We start from the raw sequence: 6718 nt of genomic DNA, 5'->3' as shown, positions 1-6718 counted from the left end.
TGTAGATGGATATTTTTACCCCCAAATGCACCAGTAATACATTATGGCATTGTTCCATTTTGAAAACTGTTTTTCAGACTCCACATGATGAAGTTTCAGGTTGAAACTGTGCTCTGGATTTTATTCCTCTTCCCAGACTATTTCAAAAGACTTAAAAGGGATATGTATATTTCCTTTGTATATTTCTTTATAGTATATGTATTTATGCAACACACATATAATTCATTATTTTAATGTGCCAATATTCCAACAACTTAACATTCCAAAATTTCAATATTTCAGAATTACAACACTCAAGAGTTCAAAGAATTCTACATCTCAATATTCCATTATACCTATATGCAATCATTCTATTATTTATGCTTGTTCCAAAATATAAATACTACATGAGGTGTGTACATGAGGTGTGCATGTGAGCATGCATGAGCAGTGTGTGTGAGAAGTGTCTTGAGGGGTATGTGCAGCAACCATGTAAAAGGGGCATGCCTGAGGAGAGTCCCTTATAAAATATTCTTAATGGACTCTTTTGGATTGTTTTATAAATTTACATGTCATTGTTTTGCAGGGAACATGCTAATTTTCTTTTTTTCCCAATTTTAGCACATGAGCTGCTAGAGGGAAGCACTAAAGTACAAAATCATGTTATGAAATATGCTTGCATGCTATTATATTAAAAGTAAAGAAATAGTTATGACAGATACACAATGGTTAGGTCTTATATAGTGGGTTGTGCATTCCACAATCCTAAGAGGTGGAGAGAAATTCCTATGACCCCTCTTTGGGTAGGACAAGAGACAAAAGTCTGGCAGCAATTCTGATACAGGAAGTAATCCACACACAGTTGGGAAGGTATAGTAGGCCAGAAACTCACACCATAAGCTTTTCACCCACAAATCAGTCACTCACTCCACCACATAGAACCATGAACCTGGCAACTTCTCTCCAGACCTCTTGAGTAGCCTTTATTGGGATAAATAAAGCCCATCGCCAAGGGAAGGGGAATAGGCCATATGAGGAGGCAATGAGAAAACATCTTTTTAACAAGGAAACCAAAGGATCTAATGGAAAGACATTAATTAAATGGCAATATGAGGACCAGAGGCTTCTACCAACAGAGAGGGAGTTTGTCTTGCATCTGACTAACCTGGGTTCTAATAAACATTCTCTATACTAATATAATTATATGTTGACTTACATAGCATAAGATAAAATTATGAACAAAATATACAGCAATTTATTTTCAAGGTCATCTTTATAAGAAATCAATTATAGGATTCAGAATAGTGAATTCCCTTATTCCAAGCACCTTTTACCCAGTTGAAAAACACATTCATTTAAGTATGATAACACTTTAAGTTAAAGGGTTACTTTCTATAATATTAATTGTTCAGGTTTCATATTATAAGGATACTTCCTTATAATATGGACTGTTCAATACATAATTGCCACATAACTCTTCTTTTTAAATGTTCCAATAATAAAGCATAAATTTTTGGTGACTTCACCAACAGTAAGTAGTCAAGTTTATGAGAAATTGGACTCTCAAAATATTATATCTAAGTCATGAAAAGGAAAACAATAAAAAAAACTCCCTTTCCTTTAACCCTGACTTTCTGGTGAAGGGACATAGTACACAGCATATCCAACATGAAGATCAGAATTCAGTAACATATTCTAGTCCAATGGAAAGGGAGAAGAGAGCAGAAAAGAGAGGAAAAGTGTGGTTGGAAAGGTCAGAAGAAAAAAGAAGTCCAGAGCAGAGAGAGCAATTCATTGAGAGCGATAAATTCAGTGTTGCCTGATTACAGACACACTAAGGGAGAAGTAAGAAGCAATCATATGAACTCAACTGAAGATTTAAATCTGTTTCTGATACCAAATACTGCTTACTCTCTAATCCAGTAAGAACATTAAATTTTTAAAAAAAGATTAAACAAATGTAATAGATATTAAAAACTAAAGAGATTTTTTAAATCATGTTGCTTTTGGTTTTCCTAAAACAAATATATTATGATCAGTTATGTCAATTATGTAATGCATTTTCTTTAAATAAATTAAAAATGCAAAAGAGTAAAGGGAATGCAATTCAGACTCATTAGATGATTTGACATTTAATTCCATTGTAAACAGAGAAAGCTTTCACTACTTCACACTCATAAGAAGTCATAAAATTTCTTATGGTAAAATATTCCTTTAATTAAAACAAAATTAAACTTAAAATACCAGATAGATGAAATGTGTACTCAGGTAGAATCAAAACATTATAGAAGAGGCTTATTTTGTATGGAATTAAGTTACTTCTGCATGAAAGTGTACTGAGAATCTAATTAGCAGTTCTTTGGGAAGAGATCATATACAGGCATTACATTTCAGTGAATTTTCTAGTAGACGTAGGCAATGATCTACAGAGAGGACTAATAAAGTAATAAAAGCTTTATACGCCACATGAAAAATTTCATAATATGACTTTATGTATTAAGCACTCCTCTAAGCATTTTACATATATTAACCTATTTGTCTCACCCCAATCCTATGAATTAGTTGCTCTGATTGTGCTCATTTCAAAATGAATGTTTTGAGTTATATTTAAAGTTAAATGTTCTACAAATGTAGTCACCATATCTGCACCGGGGCAGCTCCTTAGGGTCACACTGTTCTCAAATGAGAAGTAAACCAAGCATGAAAAAATCATGGGTATTCCAGGCAAGAAGTTGAAAGCTGGCAATCTTGGGCTTCCTGTGGAATGCACCCCACTGCACTCATCACCCATATTCCATTTTGCCAAATAACCCTGTTTCACCATTGCAGAGACAACAATTTGACCAAAACTCCAGGTATGCAGGTGTTTGGGTTGGTGACACCGGGACTTTTTTTTTTAAATAAGTTTAGGCGTCTTCCCTATAACTTCACATATTTCTAAAAGATCTGGAAGCCAAATACACTCTTACGAAAACTACAATGATAGCAATAGTGCTTGCAATTCCTGGATCATAGGGCTGCAGGTGGCCTCACAACAACTTCATTTTTCTTTTTTTTTTTTAGCTTTTTAATGGGCATATGTGTATTTTTATATATATTTTATTTAAACACCTTGATTACATACATGATTGTGTTTGAGTTCAGTCATGTAAAGAACACCACCCATAACCAGTGAACAATTCCTATCACCAATGTCCCAAATCTCCCACCTCCCAATCCAACCCCCGCCTGTACTCTAGACAGGTTTTCTATTTCCCTCGTATATTTTCATTATTAGAATATTTCAAAACATAGTTATTTATCTAACTAAACTCATAACTATTTGTGGTGAGCTTCATGAGGTGAGCTGTAAATTTCAGATCTTTTCTCTTTTGTGTTTGAAAATTATTATTGCAAGAATGTCTTTCATTTTTCTTAAAACGCATAGATAAGTGAGACCATTCTGTGTCTTTCTCTCTCTCTCTCTCTCTCTCTCTCTCTCTCTCTCTCTCTCTCTCTCTCTGGCTTATTTCACTCAGCATAATAGATTCCATGTACATTCAAGTATAGAAAATTTCATGACTTAATCTCTCCTGACAGCAGCATAATATTGCATTGTGTATATGTACCACAGTTTCTTTAGCCATTTGTCTGTTGAAGGGCATCTTGGTTGTTTCCAGAGTCTTGCTATGGAAAATAGTACCACAATGAATATAGTGTAAGGAAGGGATTTTTGTATTGTATTTTTGTGTTCCTAGAGGCTATTCCTAGGAGTGATATAGCTGGATCGTATGAGAGCTCGATTTCCAATTTTTGAAAGAATCTCCATATCGCTTTCCATAAAGGTTGAACTAGGCGGCATTCCCACCAGCAGTGGATAAGGGTTCCTTTCTCTCCACATCTTCGCCAGCACTGCATGTTCTCATTCTTTGTGATGTGTGCCAATCTCTGAGGTGTGGGGTGGTACCTCATAATTGTTTTGATTTGCATCTCCCTGATGACTAATGATGTGGAGCATTTTTTCATGTGTCTTTTGGCCATTTGTACTTCTTCTTTGTAAGTGTCTGTCCATTTCTTCTCCCCATTTTTTGATGGGATTAGATGTTTTTTCTTGTAAAGTTTTGTCAGTGCCTTGTATATTTTGGATATTAGCCCCTTATCTGATGGGTATTGGGTGAATAGTTTCTCCCACTCAGTGGGTGGCTCTTGTATCCTGGGCACTATTTCCATTGAGGTGCAGAAGCTTCTCAGCTTAATATATTCCCATCTGTTAATCTCTGCTTTCACTTGTTTGGAGAGTGCAGTTTCCTCCTTGAATATGCATGTAGTCTCAATGTCATGGAGTGTTTTGCCTATGTGTCATTCTATATATCTTATGTTTCTGGTCTGATGTCAAGGTCTTTAATTCATTTGGATTTTACCTTCATACATGATGTTAGCTGGGGGTCTAAGTTCAATATTTTGCAAGTGGCTATCCAGTTGTGCCAACACCACTTGTTGAAGAGGCTTTTTTTGCTCCATTTAGGATTTCTTGCTCTTTTATCAAAAATTAGGTGATTTTATGTCTGGGTAAATTTCTTTTAGTATTCAAGCCTATTCCACTGATCTGAGGGCCTGTCTTCATTCCAATACCATGCTGTTTTGATAACTATCGCTTTCTAGTAAAGTTTAAAGTTGGGGAAAGTAATTCCTCCCATATTCTTTTTCCAATGATTGCTTTAGCTATTCTAGGGTGTTTATTGTTCCAAATGATTTTTAAAAGTGCTGATCCACTTCTTTAAGGAATGTCAAGGGTATTTTTAGAGGGATTGCATTAAATTTGTACAATGCTTTGGGGAGTAGTGGCATTTTAATGATGTAAATCCTTTCGATCCATGAGCATGGTATGTGTTTTCATTTCTGTGTGTCCTCTCTATTTCTTGGAGCAGAGTTTTGGAGTTTTCTTTGTATAGGTCCTTCACATTTTTAGTCAAGTTGATTTCAAGATATTAGAGTTTGTGTGGCACTATTGTGATTGGGATTGTTTTCTTAATGTCCATTTCTTCCTTATTACTATTGGTGTATAAAAGGCCATTGATTTTTGTGTGTTAATTTTGTAGCCTGCCACCTTGCTATAGTTTCTAGAAGTTTTTTGGTAGAGTCTTAAGGGTTTTCTAAGTAGAGTATCATGTCATCTGCAAACAGTGAGAGCTTGACTTCTTCCTTTCCTATCTGGATTCCCTTCATATCTTTTTCTTGCCTAATCGCTATAACGAGTACTTTCAGTACTATGTTGAATAGGAGAGGTGAGAAAGGACAGCCTTGTCTTGTGCCAGAATTTAGAGGGAAGGCTTTTAGTTTTTCTCCATTGAGGATAATATTTGCCACTAGCTTGCAGTAGATGGCCTTAACTATATTGAGAAAAATTCCTTTCATTCCCATCTTGCTGAGAGTTTTGATCAAGAATGGGTGTTGGACCTTATCAAATGCTTTCTCTGCATCTATTTAAATGACCATATGATTTTTATTTTTCTTGTTGTTGATGTTGTGTTTTACATTGATAGATTTACGGATGTTAAAAAAACCCTCGCATTCCTGGGGTGAAACCTACTTGATTGTAGTGGATGATCTTCTTAATGAGGCATTGAATTCTATTTGCCAGGATTTTGTTGAGGATCTTTGCATCTGCATTCATCAGCGATATTGGTCTGTAATTTTCTTTTTTGGTAGCATCTCTGTCTGGTTTTGGTATCAAGGTGATGTTGGCTTCATAAAAACTATTTGGAAGTGTTTCCGTTTTTTCGATTTCATGAAAGAATATTGCCAGGATTGGTAGTAGTTCCTCCTGGAAAGTGTGAAAGAATTCATTAGTGAATCTATCTGGGCCTGGGCATTTGTTTTTGGGCAGACATTTGATTACCATTTTAATTTCATCAATAGTGATGGGGGTGTTTAGATATGCTACATCCTCTTCATTCAACTGTGGAAGATTATAAGAGTCGAAGAATTTATCCATTTCTTCCAGTTCTCATTTTTAGAGTTTCTCAAAGTAGTTTCTGATTACCCTTTGAATTTCTGCCATATCAGTAGTGATCTCTACTTTTGCAGTCGTAATTATTTTATTCCTAGTTATTAAGCTTCTCTCTCTCTCTTTGTTTGTTAGTTTTGCCAGTGGTCTATCAATCTTGTTTATTTTTTCAAAGAACCAACATCAGCTTTCGTTGATCTTTCAGATTTTTTTTTTTAGTTTTCCACATCATTGATTTCTGCTCTCAGCTTTGATATTTTCTTCTGTCTTCCTATTTTTGGTCCTTTTGTTGAGCAATTCTAATTCTAAGAGCTGCATCATAAATATATTTAGATAGGCCCCTTCTTCCTTCCTGATGTGTGCTTGCAAAGCTATAAATTTTCCTCTCAGTACTGCTTTTGCTGTGTCCCATAAGTTCTGATTGTTTGTGTCTTTATTATCATTTGTTTCCAGGAAAGATTTGATTTCATCTTTGATTTCATCTAGGACCCACTGATTATTCAGTATGATGCTGTTTTACTTCCAGGTGTTAAAGTTTTACTTCTGTGTCTCTTTGGAATTCACATATAATTTCAGAACCTTGTGGTCAGCAAAGGTAGCCTGCAAAATTTCTATCCTCTTGATATTATGGAGTTATGTTTTATGTGCCAGAATGTAGTATATCCTGAAGAATGTCCCATGTACATTGGAGAAAAATGTGTATCCAGGTTTCTGGGGATGGAGTGTCCTATCTATATATCTACTAGGCCTCAT

The 6718-nt window shown here is 35.2% G+C and overlaps 1 non-coding gene across 1 annotated transcript; it reads right to left on the bottom strand.

The window, feature by feature from the left end:
• Positions 1-520: 520 nt before the first annotated feature.
• On the bottom strand, positions 521-625 carry LOC126007654 (U6 spliceosomal RNA). The gene has a single exon (XR_007495159.1). It is a non-coding gene; the product is annotated as a U6 spliceosomal RNA (small nuclear RNA).
• Positions 626-6718: the final 6093 nt, after the last annotated feature.

This window comes from Suncus etruscus, chromosome 4 (genome assembly GCF_024139225.1).
Source record: "Suncus etruscus isolate mSunEtr1 chromosome 4, mSunEtr1.pri.cur, whole genome shotgun sequence".
Classification (NCBI taxonomy): Eukaryota; Metazoa; Chordata; class Mammalia; order Eulipotyphla; family Soricidae; genus Suncus; species Suncus etruscus.
The sequence above is the reverse complement of the archived record's forward strand: the minus strand, read 5'-3'. Positions and strand labels throughout refer to the sequence as shown.